The sequence below is a fragment of the Amblyomma maculatum genome, chromosome 1, assembly GCF_055883805.1.
Source record: "Amblyomma maculatum isolate TAMU_Amacu chromosome 1, ASM5588380v1, whole genome shotgun sequence".
Lineage (NCBI taxonomy): Eukaryota > Metazoa > Arthropoda > Arachnida > Ixodida > Ixodidae > Amblyomma > Amblyomma maculatum.
The window spans coordinates 5,119,083-5,138,588 of NC_139344.1; the positions used below are offsets into that span (position 1 = coordinate 5,119,083).

At 44.3% G+C, this 19,506-nt stretch overlaps 2 long non-coding RNA genes across 2 annotated transcripts; one reads left to right on the forward strand and one right to left on the reverse strand.

The window, feature by feature from the left end:
• Positions 1-3,304: 3,304 nt before the first annotated feature.
• On the reverse strand, positions 3,305-4,905 carry LOC146201522 (uncharacterized). The gene is made up of 3 exons (XR_014701651.1): positions 4,809-4,905; positions 4,535-4,668; positions 3,305-3,398 (listed from the first exon to the last, which is right to left on the reverse strand). It is a non-coding gene; the product is annotated as an uncharacterized LOC146201522 (long non-coding RNA).
• Positions 4,906-13,187: 8,282 nt separating this feature from the next.
• Positions 13,188-18,853, forward strand: LOC146201523 (uncharacterized). Its single transcript, XR_014703552.1, has 2 exons — positions 13,188-14,055; positions 16,474-18,853. It is a non-coding gene; the product is annotated as an uncharacterized LOC146201523 (long non-coding RNA).
• The last annotated feature ends 653 nt before the right edge of the window (positions 18,854-19,506 follow it).

The following is a 19,506-nucleotide window of genomic DNA, read 5'->3' on the forward strand; positions in this document are numbered from 1 at the left end:
GATTGCATCGGTTTTTTTTTTTCTCGTTTTGTGCGCGCGTTCTGTGCTCGCCTGTAACCCTTCTTTACACGTACACGTATACGAAAGGAACTTCGTGGTGATCATAAATACTTAGCGTTTACTAAAAACAACTTTTAATTTTGTCACGGAATATGTACTCGACATCTTAATTATACACTGAACAAAATGTTGATGCGTTGCACTCAGCTGATTCAGTTTTAAAATATTGATACGTGGCAAGGTAAGGCAAAGAGATTATTCCAAGATGACACAGCACACAGAAACACAGCAGCGTCAACCAGGCACCAACCGACACTGCTCGAACATAGTCTTCTCCAAAACTCACTAGATTCTTCTTCTTCCTTCTTTTGCGCATATCAGTGCATGCACCGCCTAATGTAACAGTATTATGGACCAAGCGCCTCGGGAAAATGACCGAGGAAGCTTTGAGATATTCATTTAGTACATATATGCTGGCGCGGTACATGTATTGTGAACTGTAGGTACAAGATTGTTTTTTCACACTTGTCTTGGAAATGCGCATGTGGAAGAACTTTTCTAGGATATTGCATCTATTTCTTTGAACATTTTTCTCAATGTCGTGTGCCAACGCGCTGTTTAGCTTGCTGCCTGCTTTTTTAGATTTGTGCTTGCTTCCCTAAAAAAAACAATGGTATGTTGATATTACACCTAGTTAAGGAGCGCTCGGTTCCATATTAATGCCAAGGTTCATGCGGAAGCATTGCGTGATTGTCTACATAGGGAAATAGCAAGTAATTTGGCCAGACGGTTAAACGTCAGTACGAAGACGTGAGAATTGTCCGAAACAAACCATAGGGAAAAGATTCAACGTCATTTGCAACCGGGCGGAACATGACGGCACGTGCTAATTTGAGTGAATATTATTATGCAGGCAACACCACCTGAAGAATAGTGCCAGCGGCCTCAGGTGGACCAGCCAAGGGCAATCCCCTTCGAGACACCCAGCGTGGCTACCGCGGAGCGCATTGGCTTCCTGGCTTCTACGAGATGTACCTTGCCTCCTACGGAGGCTTCATGAAGCAACGCAATGCACGGGGAATTTTTACCATATTTTTACACGTCCGCTGAACCCCCAAGATAAGTGACGACACAGCCGTTTAAGTATTCACATTTTTAAGTGCCGTAAGAACCAGCCCGAAAAGGTCCCATGCCCTTATTCGGCGTCACACTTCGTATATTCCTGGGATTTGAAGAATCACGAAAAAATATGCCCTCATCAGCCTGAACCCATGATGTCAACAGGTCCCGTGCCCAAAGACCCACCTTCCCCACCTCCTGCGTTGCCTGTATAGCCGAACGTGCCACAGTTAGCGTTAAGAGACGGATCAAATCAGGCCCAGCGTCTCTCACAGTAGCTCCGTGCAGCCGGGTTGTCAGCAGGAGCGAAGCATCGAAGTGGACTCGCCCGGCGTCCTTGAGGGCACACACGCTATGGCTAGAGCCAACGACCCGCCGCCACCCGTGACCAGAAGCTGCGCACATCCAACAACTAATCAGCTGACACGAAACATCCCTCTGGATCAAACCGGGCCCGGCTACTCCGTCTGGCCCCGAACGGTGGTTAAAGCCAACGACGCGCCGCCTATAAATTTATGTCGTGTATATAATAAAATTCACCGCACTAAAAACTCGCAAAATGGAGTTTTATTAAAAACCTTTAAACGACAGCACACTGACGAGCTTTCCTAACTTGTTTTCTATGACTCATAACAGTGTACCAGCGCATCTTGTGCACCCAGTATGCTAATGCTGTCAATACCTCAACACAATTCTTATTACCAACAGAGCCAATTGTTTCAATTCTCTCGTAAGCATTTCTTGAGTGTTTATTCTTAGACTAATTTATTCCTTGTTTCTGGTTTATTCCTTTAAACAGTGGTGAAAAGAAACAAACGGGCTCACATCAAGTTGCCAACAGCAACAAGCACAAACTTTTTGTTTCGTTTGGTTTATGTGGTTTAACGTCCCCAAAGTGGGTCATATAATGAGAGATGCCATAGTGATGCCGGCTCACTTCTGCTTTGCAGCAAGATTTCCAAACTACCCTACTGAAAAAACTGTATGTGAGCTGTACAAGAAAGTGTGAGAGTGAATGAGAATGTATAAGAATATGTGAGTTCTTGGGAGATTAAACGTGGATTTATGAGAGCACGTAGAGCCACTGTGCAGGAACGCATGAGATTGTACAAGTTCTTGTGAGTTTGAATGAGCCCATGAGCGAGCTCACAGAAGCACGCACAGCCACTGTGCAAGATTGAATGAGAATGAGCTGGTCACGTATTTGTGCGAGCTTGCAGAAGCACATGGAGCCAGTGCGTGAACAGATGCTCTAAGAGAGCATGCAAACTACGTGGCCGTGTACATGCTTGCATGCTAAAAAATTAGTCGTTGAGACTGTGTAGGTCCTTCCAATATGAAAGAGGTCAAAGTTAGAGCTTTCATATAATGATTACTTCATGATTATTTGCTACAGGTACACTTTTTCATATTTCACAATTTTGGTCTTGGCTTACAGCACATTTTCAACATTAGTAGAAAAGTGCTTGCTTCCTTTCATTATGCAGAAATCTTTATATGACAACATGCACGCTGAGCAACTACTCGACATATCGAGCTCACTGTAAAACAATGTCAAAAGCGAGATACTTCAACTAGATCTAATAGCATCATTTGCTTCTCTTTCAACCATTCGTTTCTGAAAGTTGGACGAAGCCATACCCAAGCAAAAAAAAGTGTGTGGCAAAAGGTAGGGCCGACCTTTCTCGCCGTCCAAAAAGTGGCCGGCCGACCTTCGGCACCCGAATGAGGGCCGGCGTCGGGGATTGACACTGACCTAACGTCGGCCGATTTTCGGCAATCGACGACGGCCCGACCTTTTGGCCCGACGTGATCGACCACCTGCCGCACGTGGGCCTGCCGTCTGCCAGCGTTACTGAATGGTCGGCCGCTCGTCTGCCCTAGCATTTTGCTGACGAAAGACCGTACGTCGGCCGGTTGCTTCCCGACGCCGATTAGTGGCCGGCATCGCCCCTCGTGCAGGTATCATGCCATGCATTTAATATATCGTGGCCCATGCATATATAACGGGGTAGCACATACAAGTGCATCAAGAAAAGCAGTAGCTTTTCTGATGCCATGAAGAAAGAAAAGCTGCAGTATTTGGTGAAAAATTTATTTGTCAACAGCGTTCAGAAAAAGCTCGCGATTTGCTTTTTAATAAGCGTGGATATATATATGACTGCGCGTGAGCCACATATGGAAGATGGGCTTGAGGCTTGGTCTCCTTCTTTTGGCAGCCTGTCGATCACTTGATGTCTGCGACTGGTCGGATCTGCGGCAGGTTCCATCTTGGTCAGCTGTATAAAGAAAAGTATTTTAATTAAATATTTCCTTTTCGCCTAGACTTTTACATTGCAGGCAAATATAGGGTGAAAAGGTAGAAAGAATAATGTCTGCTCACTGCCACCAACTGCACTATCACATCAATATATTTTATGGGCTTGACTTCATGCGACCCTACTGAAAACGCATTAGCGCAAAGCCGCAATAGGTAATCAGGATCCGTGAATCCGCGAGAAAGGCGCGATCACTTTGTTTTGCTGGAGTCATGATGTTGCAATTTGCAACCGTAGCGCACTCAAACCTTATCCTCCCGAAGCGCGTTCTTGCATGCTAATGCTGCAATTTAATAATTCTAGCAAAACCAAGTGTCCGCGCTTGTCATAGAGCACGTATGAGGGATTCCAACGCGGCAGAACAAACAGTTTCCGCGATATTTACATGAAACCTACAATAAGTTTATTCCGTAGAATACAGCTTAATTTTCTCAAACTAGATGGAACTTTTACAGCAAAAGCGACCGGATATTTAACGATAAGTCATCTGATTTATTTTCGTTATTTAACAACCGAGCATTATTTTAAAAATTGTCTCATCAGCCAAGACGGCTATTTAGACAGCCCAACTCTTAGAAGCTTATAGAACCCGTTCTAAATTCTTAAAGCTTGAAACAAGTTAGCTGAACACCTCATGAGCATGTAAGCACCAGGAAATAATCCGCACGATGAAAATACAACTGCTTGCCCAGAAAGCAAGCGCACAGAGCAAAATCAATGTGAAACGGCTCAGATCTGTGTGCATCGCATATATAATTCCAAAATCCACAAATGAACGCACTGGCTCACTTACCTTGCCAGCATACCGCATCACTCAATCATCAATTTTCACGTATATACATCATTACAGCAGCAAAAAAAAAAAAATAATAATAATAATAATAATAATAATAAACACGGCATAAATCTTGTACTCAGTCCTCGCACGAGCTTGCTTGGCAGTAGCGATGATGCTAGTACAGCTTCTGATCACCCCTATGGCGAGGGGTGCTGCAATATTTATATCAGTGATAGCATTTGACATTTAACTGGGTTGCATGCGTCCCATCGATGTGAGTCGGATAATCGAATTTTCCGAACAAAATCAGCGCTAATACCTGTCCGGCAAGTGCACCGCCATGAAGAAGCGAAAGACCAGCGTTTTAGTGTAGAGGAGACCAAGGACTTCGGGCTTCGGCGAAACGAGCTTCCACTGTCGAAGCCAGTTTCCAGATCAGCTGATATCGCCTCCCTACACGATCAGCGCAAGGCGCGCACACCAATTGCAAAATATGCATTTACAGTAACAAGATGCGCATAAGTCTCAAAACAATACATAATTAGTTGCAGTACATTATCGTATAGAAGAAAATCAGCGATAATTAGACTTACCTGGTCGGTATACATGTCAGTGCATGCACTTCGATGTGAAGAAGTGAAAGACGGGCGTTTTGGGGCAGAGGAGATCGGACCTCGGACTGCAGCGAAAATAGCTAATTCCACCGCCGCAGCATCGTTTCCAAGTCGGCTCAGCACGTCTTCCTGCGCAATCAGAGCGAAATGCGCACACATCGATTATAAAAAAAAAAAAAAAAAAATGTACGTAGTAACAAGATGCGCATATATATACGCGCTCCAAAAACAGTTGCAGTATATTGTCGTATCGAACAAAATATGTGCTAATTGGACTTACCTGATCGGTATAGTGAGTGTCCCTCCATATTAAAAGGCGAGCATTTTGGGGCAGGAGATACCCAAGGACCCAGACTGGAGCAAAATGAGCCAATTCTGCCACCGCAGCCAGCCGCAGCCTTGTTTCCAAACGGCTCAGCAAGTCTTCCTGTGCGATCAGCGCCCACACCAATTATACATATATATATGAAGAAAGATGCAAGGAGTATATAAGAAGACGAACATATGCTCCAAAACAATACATTATTATGTTCAGTATAATATCGAATCTAGCAAATAGCTCCTCTGATCAAGACCGAAAGATCATGTACTTACGCATGTTTTGGTGAACTTCGGCACGAAGAATCTGTACAGAGCGGCTGCAATCATCAGCTGCATATATGGGCTGTTCTTTTCAAACGCTGACTGCTGCAGGAGGTTGAGCCAGATTGAATTTGCGCGAAATAAAAGCGGACGATAAAATTAGGCAGTAGGCATCGCGCGCGCCCACACGGACTCACGGAGGCTGGCCGTCGACTGAGTGGCGCCGCGCATCTTAGCTCGCGCGGGATGTGTTTTCCCGCCTTTTGGCCACGTGACCTCAAGAAGGGAGGAGGGGGGGGGGGGGGAAGAAGCTGCAAAAAGCAGCGAGAATCTCCCTGTGTGCGGTGCATGCAATTCTTTTTTTTTTTCTTTTTTCGCCGCTATCTCTCTCTGCTTCGGCATTCCTGTCGCCCCCCGCGGTAGGGTGCCTCGATGCCTTTCGCCTCCCCGTGGTTCTTTCCGCTTTGCCGCAGGGAGAAGAGATGGACCGATGGGGGACAGCGGGTCCCGCGCAGCGAGAAGCAGTTTTCTTTCTTTTTCACGCCCCCCCCCCCCCCCCCCCCTCCCTCGTCGTTCAAGAAGCGTCGAGGTAGTTTCTTTTCTTTTCTTTTCATTTTTCTACGGCTTCTGTAGAGCCCCCGTCTTGATACCAGCGGCTGTAGTTCTTTGCATGAAAAAAATATGGCTTGGAGTGAATGTATGTAATGTTCTGTTAACCGAATATCTTCCACATAAACCAAGTGTGGGGCAGTAGAACACCTGCAGCTTCATTTAGCCAAAATAGCAAGACCTGGCCTTGTATATAGTGTTCAGCAACTTTATCGGAACCGTCTTGGAAACTTTTCCAAGACGGTTAAGTTGCAGAACACTGTATATTATGAGTGCTTTTGCAGAGATTACATAGTCCATGCAGATTTATACTTCCCAAAGCAGTACGTGGGTTATTTAGAGTCCCTCGGGCTGTCATATTAATCGCAAACCACATTTCCGTTTTCGCGTCTGATTTCCATCATAATGCGGCTTCTGCAGCTCGACTAAAGCCAGTGACCTCGAGCTCAAGCTGGTAAATACCGATTGAACCACATAGTAACTGCTGCAAGTTTCTGACAAAAATATATTTTGTCCATTTGTTTTAGGGATGCATGAAAATCAGTAGAAGGTCGCAGGGCAAAGTGCACCGGATCCGGATGAAAGCTCATAAAAGCTCACCGCCTCTTTTCTTGACCCCGTACGAAATGTAAACTCACGGAGGCTGCGAAACGAATTTAAGGGCGTTTAGGATTGATAGGTTTCGAGGGCACTGGCAAAAGTAATTGACGGTTAACATATAAACCTTAAAGGCACGTGATCTCTTCGGTTTACCGTGGGTTTGCTTAGGGTTACGTTATAGGTTAGCTTTATGATGAGGTTGTTTAAATTCAGAGGTTACCATTTAACCATAAAAAAAAAAATGGACAATTACATTCGTAGGTTCACAGCAGTTACCGCGCAAATCTTAGGCACTTAATACTAAGTATGCTTCAAACAGACAATCAGCGCCTACCAGTACACAAATTCAAGCATAAGTTCATGACAACTCGCGATCAACTACAGAGTGTACCATACCCGCCGCGGCTCAATTAGCGCGCGCTTAAAGCTTTATTTCAAAATATGTATAAATAACAGTTAATTTCACCTTCTGTTGCGCAATGTATAATTCTATCAGCAGGCTCAAATGATATAGTGTCAATATATATCATGCACGCGGTATAACTCAATGTTGCATAAAAATAGCCGTTTCAATGATACGAATTTTCCACTTTTCTCCTGCTAAGCCGACTGCCTTATGGAATGTAGAGGGGAAACCTGCTGTATTGAAGGAGACTTTACTTTGATATGCACAATGTTATTTAGTGATATAATATAGCAGCAGTGAATACGCGGCTGGGGAAAAGGGGATTCGAGGAACTTTATATATATTCTGGCATTTCATACCATATTTCTGCGTGTGAGGCTGACGTTGAAGAATTTAACAAAGTAGACCGCCACTGGTGCAGGAGCCGATCGATCCTCGTCATGTTGCGCGGGATTCTCAAAACGCAATCCCTTTGAATTTTCTCAAAAGAACCAAAGGTTACTTCTTGCACAATGCTTGTGTTCGCAGGAAGTATACGTTCGACAGGCGAATCGTCCGGGCGATCGGCTCTTTGCGTGTCTTTCATTTTTATTTGAAAACTATCAGGACCATATTTGTGTTCTGGATAAAGACAGTCGGCCTCGGCATATTGATATATAAGGAATAAAGCTTTCCTAATCCCCGTGTTTTAACTGAGGCGGGCAAATATTTGTCCCAAGCTGTTCCACTTATCCTCATGTCGGCAATATACTCGAGTTTCGTCTATCGAGAGTGCAGCATATATGTATATATGCGAAGCGTTACAGCTCATTTGGTCCAAAAGCCACCTCGCTAACCCGGTTTTCGCTTGAGTATCGTCGGGTTTTGTCTGAAATATTCGGAATGTGGTAGTAAATATGGAGATGCGGTCCAGGTTCCCACCGGGATCTGTGATAGATGCTGCGCCTTTACTTTCCTATAACCAATTTACAATTAACTGCGGTTGTCCATCGAAATAGAGAGATAGAGAGAAGAATGAGAAGGCGTTGTATCCCGTCGAATGTTAAGGGGAAGCTTGAGCGTCCCCCTATTTTTTATTTCCTTCTTTCAAATATTATTAACTATTCCATCGTACTACTGTGTAAGGTCGTGGAATAATTTACTCTGTGCGACTGCAGACGTGCGTAAGTGCGTGCGTGCGCACGTGCATGCGTCACACACGGCTTCGTGCCGATGTCGGGATAGACTATTAACTCAATAATCTCGGACATCTTGTTCATCCTAAAGTTATAGCTAATTAACGTATGCGCGAAACTTCTGATAAAGCCTAGTGCACACAGGTGCCAACTTTCCCACATCTGTGTTCCTTGATTGTTTATTGATCCAGCCTCCCAATGATACGACCCTGCATGGCTTAGCACGTGCTTTCTTGTGTATGATCCTCTTGCAAAGTCAATCTACTTTGATTATATTTTCACTATAGCTAGATGGTGGCGCCTATCTGGGTTCCGCCTTGTCTTCATTATGCCCTTTGTTGTGCGCTATTGGGTATCCGAGTTAGTGGATCACATAGGTTAAGTTGGGCGGCCTTAACTTTTATACTGGCTTGGAAGTAGAAGGCAGATGCTTGTAGTGCATGGTCAGGGGAAGCAGGCGCACGTGTTCGCATAGTTAGAGGAGATGTTTGTAGACGGAGCATGGGTAGCCATAGCAGTATCTAATCTCTGCGAAGCGCTCTGCTATTCTGCGCCCCTATACATATGTGCCAAACGTATGCGAAGTGGGAGACGCCTGTTGCACCCAATCTCCCGCATGCTCTAAGAGACTTCCGGTGGCGCGCTGAGTGTGGCGTATTCGATCCCCACCAAATTAAGACAGGCTTTACAGCTGGCATATTGATCCGCACAGTATCAACTTTGGTCAGGTCGAGTCTCACACACGTGTCCTTAAGGACTGCGTCGCAGCTTGGACATTCCGCTGCCTAGTGCCGTGAGCTTTTTCGTCACACAGTGGAAGGCCGCGCGAAGCGTTCGAACAATGTGTAGTGAAGTCCGTGGGATTGATCATTTGGCAGAATAGCAACGCGGTCGATCGTATTCTTTCGGTGACCCCGTTGTCTACTGTTCCCCATGCTAGTGCGTCTCACCTAGATATAGCCAGCTGTTAGTTCTTGGAGAGCAAAGCTTTATCCGGAGGTTGTTGACGCGGCACATCCACCTCAGGAAGGTCACTTGTACATCGAAGTGATTTGAACTGGGTGCTTGTCTTGAAAGACGCAAGCCTGCGGCTCACGCGTATATGTGTGAGCACAAAGGATCGAGCAATCGACTATCTGGAAATTTGTTAGGGGGTCAGAGCTCCCAAGGGAGTCCTGTCGCAGCTGCGCATTATTGATATACAACGTGTGACCAGAAACTCACTGCATTATATATTTCTTGCCGCTACCTTATATGTTCGGTACTGTTTGCTGTTTTACTGAAACATTATTTATTGTCCCAGTGTGCTTTGCTATTTCCATGTTTATCAATAAGATTTCTTTGGTTCCCTGCTATGTAAATGGTTGAAGTTCACGCCTATGACGTCATGATCGTTTCTACTCTCTTATCCCGGTACTTTTCAAGCAGAAGTCTTAAGTTTCTGGAACTATGCAGCATTCCTTCCATATGCAGGGCTATTCTACAAGCGATCTCTCGGCTTAGTACGTACGACGGATAATTTGCTTTAATCACTTCCGATACATGTTCACGCCTTAAAACTAAAAGTTCTCCATATTATTAGTCTGCAAGCCACAACAAAAACCCGAAATTGCGGCAGCTGCTTCAGGAAAGAATTCTTTTCAATTAGCTTCTTTTATTGCGCGTACCTCGCGTAGCTCTCAATAAATATTCTTAATTTTCAATCACTCTGTCTAACATAGGGGTCTCAAACTCATATTGATATGCAGGATGCGTTGAGAAAATATGTCTCTCGCGGACCAGGAGTGGACAGTAACAAGCAAGAAAATATAGAAGCCATAATTCAAAACAATCTGTAAAACAAAAGCGAAATACTAATAAAATAAATAAAAATCAACTGTTTCGTTCCTATGAAACCACACTCCCATTCTTTGAGCAAAAAGAAAAAAAGGAACAAAAAAAAAAAACAGAAAAAGCGGAGCATCTTCGATTTTTTGTGTCCAAACGCGCCGGAGGAGCGCGTTACTTCAGGATGGCTTGGCGGAGTTACTGAAAGGATACAGCGGTTGAAAACTACTACAGTCACTTGTCCTGACAGTATATAAATGCGAATGAAAAAGAGGTCTGGTTGTCCAGCGCCTAGTTATTGAAGGTAACAAAGTTGACTGTCTTGTAATTTTAACTAATAACGCGCAACTTTGGAAAACGCGCTTACATTTCCAACATTTCGTTCGCATGTACAGCGTCCTCGCGCGCTCGAGATCATCTCTTGGTCGCGCTCTACACTTCTGCAATGAACTTGAAAGCACGCACGCACCCACGAGCACAAGCTGCCGAGTCTTCCAAGAACTGTTGACAAGAAGCGGGGGAGGAGAGGGGGGTAGTTTCCGGTGTAGAATCGGACCGCTCGCTGCGAAAATGCGCCCCTCCGACTTCCGAAAAAAAAAAAAAAAAAAGAAAAGAGCCGCCCGTCCCACCCCGGCAGGTCGTAAAAGAGGATGAATGGGCCACACGCAAAGAAACAAAACCAAATGACAAGGACGCTGGCCCGTTTTCTCGCGGCTCTTAGCTTTACCAGACTGTTTTGAGAAAAAAAGTATGCGATTAATAACCTGGACAATAATCATTTTCCTTCGTTTTTTTTTCTTCATGTATTTGATCGTAAGACAACTTTGTTCGAAAAGAGCTCCTTCAAAAATAGTATACAAATACCACAAAACTGCATGCTCTCTTCAAAGTCGGCGTGTATACATCTCCTCTCGCCCAGTCAGGAACGCTCGCCACCAACTTTCGAGCTGCGGGGGTGACACAGTTGCCCCACCCTTCCCACCATTCCCCCCCCCCCCCCCCCCCCTTTTCCGCCCTTCCTTCGAAACGTCCGAGCGTGAGGTCGGTTTTGTTTCGTCCGGGTCTCCCTCCGTGTACGCATTTCTCTTCTCCTGCTGCGAAGTAGTGTTTTTAGAATTTGTCTCTTTACTTGCCTGCCGGAGCGTTCGCCGCGGCCAAGGCTTGCCAGTGCCCTACGCATAATTTCTGCCCCCGTGTGCTTTTTCTCTTCTGTCCGCTTCTTTTATTTTACACAATAGCCTTCTCCTCCCTTACAATGAGAAGTTGCGTCTACTCAAGTGCCCTGCCATATAGCGGACGCATTTCAGTGAGTGATACGGGCTAAATGGGGTGTACGGGAGCTTGTGCGCCAAAATATAACTGATGTTAACAGCACCTACAGCTGCGCTTCGTAATAAGCAAACAGTATAATGACATGATCTACACATGAAATCGCGGTCACCTTGTGGCTTGCTGTCTATCAGAACTCGGTAAATAATTTTACTAACAGCTATAAGGTTCACTAAAAATGTGAGCGACAAGTTAAACAAACAATAGCATTAATTAATGTAACAAAACATTTACACTGAATAGCATGTATCATTTTGTTCCATACTAAGCGCAAATTACATAACATTGCGAAAAACCAAAGCCAAGTAACAGGCAAATTTAAAAAAAAGTAGCAGTCGTGCTCTTCATAACTTTTTTTCAATGTATCGCCTCAACAGTCGGGCCAACGCATTGCCGCACTCTTGCCATTAACCTGGCGCCGTGCCCGGCATTTAGTCCGCCCAAAAAGTCGGGCCAAAGGCCGCTGCGAACTACTTGCCGAAGTGGCTGGCGGCTACCTCCGGGCCGACCGCTTGCCGTGGTTTACTAGCCGACTAAGTAGGCTGCCGACCATTTTCCGAACGTCGGCCACACGTAAATGGTCGGCCAAGGATGCTTGGGTAGATGCACGACAAAGGCTGTGTGCACAACATTGATGTGTTGCCTGCCAAGTAGATGACGGTCAAACTGGCGATCAAAATCTCCCTTACATTGTGTTTTGCATATGAATGGAGGCAACTCACTATAACTGCACACTATTACCACCTTTAGGCATCACAAGTTTGTATGAAGAACTGGCTTCGAGTTTCATCTGTAGAAGGAAAAGCAAATGTGATAGCAGAAATGTGAAAGCCAACTCCAGTACTAAACTTCACGAGCTCATATTCACTTGTAAAGACCACAGAAAGACAATTCTTAAACGACTGAACAGCACTAACAGATGGGATGGGAGAGAAGATGACAACAATTCTGCTTCTTTATCTCCCTTACTATCTTAGAGCACTGTTCACTCAATCGACTCATTATAACCAACCAGCCTGACTCTCTTTTTCAGCACAAGGATAGGCTGAGCAAAACAGCTCCTACAGCCTTTTGAGTTTTGACTTGCACATCTACACCTATATACACCATTTTTAAGTTTCCTGAGACTATAGCAAAAATTTGCTAAACTGCACTACTCTGAATTGAAGCTTTCTGCTGCGTAATGACACTTGCAAATGTTGTCCGTCTCAATGTCAAATAAAAAGAAAAAAAAGAAAGGATTGAATCGGTGATCTTAGACTAATGAAGAGATACACAAATCCTAGTACTTTATGAGAGGTGATACCAACAGTATGTGTTGCATCTTGAAGCTATGCACACTATACACATATATGCTGAATCATCATATTGCAAGGAAATGTATTTTAGATGGCATATTTTTCAGTGTAACTGTAGGCTGCGTCACGCGAGATGCATTGAGGAAAGCTGCACGTGCAACTCCATGAATATATGTTGTGCAGTTTCCACCAGCAGTGCATAATCAGTATGCTGCATGGAAAGAGCAGCTTGATTGCTTTAGCTTCTTTACTGTATGCTGTAGGCCACAGAGATAAGTTGAAATATTTGTATGGTCAGTTTCTTAATTGAAGTAAAGAGCGTGCAAACACCCCACACTGCCTTCACTTGAAGCTTGACCGGTAAGCTATTTTTGCATATCGCATATCTTTCCTGATTGAGAGTTCAGGCTTTCACCCCACTGTCCTTGCTTTTGCTATAAGCTACAGGCATTAAAAAATTTCGTCACCATTTAAGGGTTAAACACTGAAGTAGTGAGGCACATATCACACAAGAAATGATCGCTCTCAGGTGACCAGTTGGAGCTGACAGCCATAGATGTGGCGCCTATAAAGGAACAGCGGGCGAGCCGAATTGGGCTCGCCCACTGTTTTTTATGAGCGAGCACAATTCAGCATCTTCTGTTTCCAAACAAATCACTTGATCTGTAAAACGCCGTATATTCTTTCAATATTAACAAACAAACAATTGCCACTGTAACTGTTTATGAACAGGAGTTTTCGCAAGGAACATGGCAATGAATTTGGGCCAAAGCTCCGATTCGCCGAACCACAGACCGCCGTCAACCTAACGTCCATGACAAGCAAAGCACGCAGTTAGTTTGTCCAGCATCGCGAGAAAAGAAGCGAAACTCACGGTGGTCTTTCGCTAGCACTGCTAATTTTTGAATGTACAAACTACAGGCGCGTATACACGACAAACATGCAGCGTTAGCGCGTAGACGCCCGACATCGTGCTTGCCACTGTTCGGCGAGCAGCAAAGTCGTTAGGTCAGCGACTTCCGAAACCGAAACAAGTCGAAACCAGACGAGGCAGCCGAAGCGGATCGAAGTGCTAGCCGTAGCCATTATGAGTAGGTGGCGTTAGAGTGTCGTCGCGCCTAAAGCCCCTACTTTAGTCGCGCCTTTTTCTCTTGTGTGCTGTTGGGGACCTTGCTGCTTGCGGCTTCATTATTTCGAGATATACGAGGCACAGAGCTCAACAAAATAGCTCGTGCGATGTGCAGAAGCGTGGTAAGGTTGTGTGAATACCTGTGCAAAAAGTGTGCTCGCGTGCCCGACAGGTAGTGCGTTTCCTTTGTGCGCTCTCACTGCAAACACTGCGCTGACGACGGGACTATTGGAGGGCGGCCACCACCCGGCATACATATGACATCTCGGAGGTAAGTTAATTTCCATCTTCCCTGTACATTCTCCTAAAAACTTCGCGCAGAACTGATGATGCATGCCAACACAGCGCTAGTTCGTAAACATCAAGACGCGCATGTCATTATAACATACGGTAGTTTGCTTTTGACGAGGGAAGGGTGAATGCGTTTGCTGTGTCTAGGAAAAGAGACAGTTAGTGCCAGGGGCTGCACGCTCAGAGTAGAATATGCCGTACAAATCATCACTCGTAAGACCATTGCGGGGTGCACGATGCTGGCGCCTACTGCAATTCAGCCTTCGGCAAGAATTTAGAATGGGCCAGTTCCAAGTGCCTCGACCCGGGCCTTATGTTGCGCTGCAGTTGAAGATCCGGCGCTTGTGCAGTTGCAACTACACGGATTGAATAAGCGGTAAAACCTACCTGCGTTACTACAGGGCTAGAATTATTCATATGTTCCATAAATATTGCGGATTACGAGGTATGGAGCCGGCGAACATGCGACGGCAGTATGATTCAGCAGCAACCGTACTTAAACTCCATTGTCGAGCCTTGGGTAGTAGAAGGGGAAAAAAAAAAAAAAAAACGTTTTTAGCTATTTTGAATTTTTTCGCCTGTATTGGGCTTGATATTTTCTTTTTCATACTTTGGTCGTGACTGAAGTAATCCCCAAAAACTACTAAGCGCATATAAAAGACACCAAACTCAGACTTTCAGTCCAGACATGTCAGTAAGGTGTAAAGGTAATTATGCATTCAACAGTACCAATAGTATTGATTTTCTTGTTTAATTATTTACAAATGAAGCGAAAAAAATCTGACTTAGTGCTGAGATGCCCCATTGGCATCTTCTCTAATATGAAATGTGAATCAGAATGTGCAGTTTTTCCGTACTCAGTATACCACTGATTCATCACAGATGTGAGAATATGAAATTCATGCAAGTTTCAAAATGAAGAGTGCATGCAGAATTCCAAGCAAAACAAGCCTTTGATTAAAGTATCATTCAGTTGTGGTATTTTCGTTTAAATTTATGCATGTTTTGTAGAAGCAACGGTAGAGTTGATATGGAGTTAGTGTTGTGTCTGGATCTAGATTATGAATGGCTACCACATTTATGAATTGCTTGGTTGCCACATGCACTTCCAGACATTGTTTGAACAGTCACATCACATTCTGCATTTGGCTTCTTTTTACTTTTTTTGCATGGAACTGTTTCCACTTTAGAGTGTGTAGCCTTTCACAATTCATAATTGATCGGGTGAGCATGTTTTGGCATGATGAAGGGTTTGGAAGTTCGAGAGCATTGGCCCTTCATGATGCACAAGGGGCAGACTGCTTACTGCACTGGTACCACTATCTTCCTAGATTCCTAGGTATCACTCATATTTCTATACAGAATACATGTTTTCAGAAATCCATATTTCTTGTCCGACTTTGCACATTCTTCAGTTGACATAATGGGAGCTAGGGACGAACTTTTGCCTTTCTTGGTGCACTGCTCCTATTTTGTTTAAAGAGCCGCCACATTTTGTGTAACCCGAGTTGGGGTGCAAACACTGCATGTTCATAGGGTGGTCAGGGAGCAAACTTGGTGGCACTGTGAAGGCCATGAACAATATGCTGATGATAGGCTGGCTTTAGACTAACTGGCTTGCATTTCTCGGTGTGTTTTGTATCTGCGAGGGTTCCATAAGCTGCCACATATATTGCTTTGATTTGATGTTGAGGTGACTGGCATGATTAAAAAGTCAATGTGATGATCGAAGTCTTCAGAACATGCTGGGATTGTACTCCTGGCTTAAGTTGCAGACATTGTTTGCTGGTTATACCTTTGAGAGGAAATCTAGTAGATGAAGCTATGGGCAGAGTGCTTGCTTGGTATTCCAACCTAACCACCCAAACGTCACTGTTTACTGGAAACAGATTGTTCAAGCTTCCAGCCTTCCACTTGTTTACTCGTACATTGCAGTGAAGTGCATTTATGCCTTGGCACATGGCAGGCTCAGGGGCTCGTTCATCGCCACTGTACTAGGTTAGACCTCCAGTTGACTCGAAATGCCTTTTGCCATTGCCATGAAATAGTTGTTTAAAAGAAGGTTCGATGACAGAAATACTGTTTGCTCTCTTAGTAGGTAAAGAACAGTTAGCATAACATTTCTTTCGAGTTACATTACCTGGCATCTCTAGATGCGCGTTGTGCCTGTTATGGGCACTGAATTCTTGGTGTGAGATCAGAGGTTCCTGCAGAATCGCAGACTTTTATAATGCTACTTAAATTATGAGCAGATCGAGGTGATAGATGACAAGACTTTACTAATGGTCAATTCCAATCATAGGGTTTAGTGACTTACAGAACATTATTTTCTGCTCTTTTTGGAGTAACTGTATTCCAAATGCAGATCCGGAACACAAGTCCCATCTTCCCAATGCAGATGGGGAGCGATTGCTGAGCCAAGATCGGTCCCTGGAGCAGTGGATTGTTCTTCCGAAATCAACAGAACCGGCTAGAAGTTTGCTTGAGTATTTGTTCAGCTGCACCTTCTATTTCCAGTAGCATGCTCTGCTGTGCTGACTGTGCCCTCTGTGCTCCATAATAGATGATCATTACTTGCCACTGCTATGAATGCAAATTGCTGTCATGAACTAGTGCTTACTCTTGAGGACAGCAAGTCTAAGAGTAGCAGTATTGTGCAATAATCTTTTTTAAAGACCTCAGCTCGGAGTGTGACTAGAAGATTTTGTGCGGAAATCATCTTTATGTGCTATTCATGATCTTAAAGCCATTCCTGAACTCTGAAACAGTGAAAATGGTGAACTGCGACTTCCTTTTATTTGAGAATAGTGCCAAAGAAATTTTACCCTGCTTGCCCGCACTCGGCTATACGAAAGAATGGCATAAACTGTTGATGTTATTGCCATCCCAAGAAGCAGCGGGAGAAATGCAGACCTATTACAGGTTTAAAAACAGCTGGCACGTGTAGACGAAGCATAGGCTAGCACACAGAATAACAGGCAATTCTTCTGTCAGTTCATGGGCACCACCTACTTGCGCTGGCATGAGTTCCAAACGCAATCGGGACACAATCTGTACTGGATGCAGGTGCTCTTTTGCGGAGCAGGCAGACCACTTCACTTGTGGGATTGTAATTCACTGTATGTGCAGAGGAAAAGCAGGTGAACGTGTCTCTGCTGGCATATGTCGCATTGCCTGCTGTCATCCTTTTTACTTTCAATATGTGCTAATGACAGGAATGCTCATAGCACAAGTAGAGTGAAGACACTGATCTGCGCCATTATGGAAATGCCGAGATGTTAGCATGGGCAAACATCTCTTTGCATCACCGCGAAGCTTGCTAAGGCTCAGTTCAATGTACGAGCAAGCTAACACAATGCGGGCATATGTCAGACAGCTCTTTAGCTATGGTCCTACACAACTGCTGCCATACCTTTAATGAGAACTCTTGACTAAAAAGGCAACATTTTACAAAGAGCAAAGTAAATGATAAGAATGACTTTTTTTTTTTCATTTAACAAAGCTGGTGGTCACAGTGAAGAACTCATGCCACGATTGTTAATATGCCTCTACTGCCCCATTTGTAAAGCAAGCATATTGAAATTCTCGAATGAGCATGGTTACAGTCGTGAGCAGCTCTGTTAGATGTATGTCCATAAGGGTGGCATATTGTTTCGTTGTTCAAAAGAATTCTAAACAATAGGTCGTTTGGAACTTAAAGGAGAAAGAACAGAGGAGCTGGCTGTATTTTTGTTTTGTTTTTTCCTAAAAAATAAAAAGAAGCTGGCTGTAGATGCAGAAATACTGTGAATGGTGAGAGTTGGACAGGTGCCAAGCAGTCGTGAACTGCACCTGGACTTTGCAAGGAGCCTCATGCTACTCATGAGCCACAGCTTGGCCATACCTAGCTTATATAAGCTTGGCTTGTACAAAACATGCCTGCAAATGTAACCCTGCCTCAAGGCTGCCTACACCCTACTGTGGCAGCTTCAGCGTTTAGACATTTGTCTAGTGAGCTGGGTGACGCGGGCTCGGTCTTAGCTGGGATGATTACATTTCGATGGTGGAAAAATGCTAGGTGCCCATGTGCTTTATAGTGTCAGTGCACATTAAAGAAGCGTAGATGGTCGAAATTATCCAGAGCTGTCTACAATGGCTGACCCTCGAAGTCAAAGTTTCTTTGGTATGTTGAACCCCATGATCAAATCAAGGCTGCCTACTGTTAGCATTAGTAGAGTACCTTCGCAATGCCACAAAGTCTGCCCCTCACCACACTCCTAAATTTCGTTGTTTGCAACTCTACTCAGGTTACTTAGTTTGATGACCCCTTTCCCTGAAACAGTAGCAGTCGACGAAAAGAAGTGTAAAAGCATATCTCACGCCCATGCACCGAGAAAGGTGCTGATTTGGTCTTATTATTTTTTTTTTTTTCATGAGAATTTGGTCAGTGTCATAATATGACCCTTGGAAAGTCATATCTCTGCTGAAATGTTCATGTGACAATCTGGGTAACTTTTATAGATGGCTTGGATATGATATCATAAGTGCTATGATGGTGAACTGTGCTTAGTGTCTGCAATACCTTCATGATGAAGATGGTGAATGCAAATTAGACAGATTTTTGTTGTACTTTTGGTTCACCAGTGGGTGCCTAGTGAGTTGTCAGTGCAAGCTATCCATAGGTTCACTTTCTTCATGCAATTTACATAGCTGTGGAGTTCTCATAATAGCAGAAGTATCATATTTATGGGTCACTAACTACTGTTTTTTTTTTAAATATAAAATTTTGATGCATGATTTCACCCCATTTAGTTTTGTATAAGTATTCATTGTTCGTTTTTTTTTTTTCTTTTTTGTGCGTGTTCTGTCAATACCAATGCTGTCAAGGGTCAGTTTTTTTGTACTTTCTTTTATACCGTGCCTCTCCTGCTTGGACCATGTTTGGTCCGCAGTATGCGATAAATAAAAAATAAGTAAATGCGCCGTCAGCAACCCTGGAGTGCAGCGTGCTATTCACCTGGACACCATAGATATTTTAATCATGCCATACCCCTTTGTTACTTTCAGTTTTCAGTTCTACAAGTCTTGATCACGGTAGCACATCACTATACTCGGGGATAACTGTGGCTATGCAGCTGAAGTTAGGCAGAAAGGAAGAGGCAACATACCTCTTTCCCCTTGCCATGTAGAGTGGGTTACTTCAGCCCAGTACACTCCTAGCCCAAATAGTGAGCAAACCACTCTTCACGGCAAGGGGACAGAAACTTTTCTCCTTTTCTTTCGTACCTAGACTCGGCTGCACAGCCCCAAAACATTGTCCCCATGTACAGCAATATTCAATGCCACATTTCTTCTCAGTGTCAGAGCACCCTCTGCTTGCTCTGTACCACCCTTGCAGCAGCCCAGTGTTTTGTTTACCACAGAAAATCATGTCTGTGCAAGCTGTGTTGGC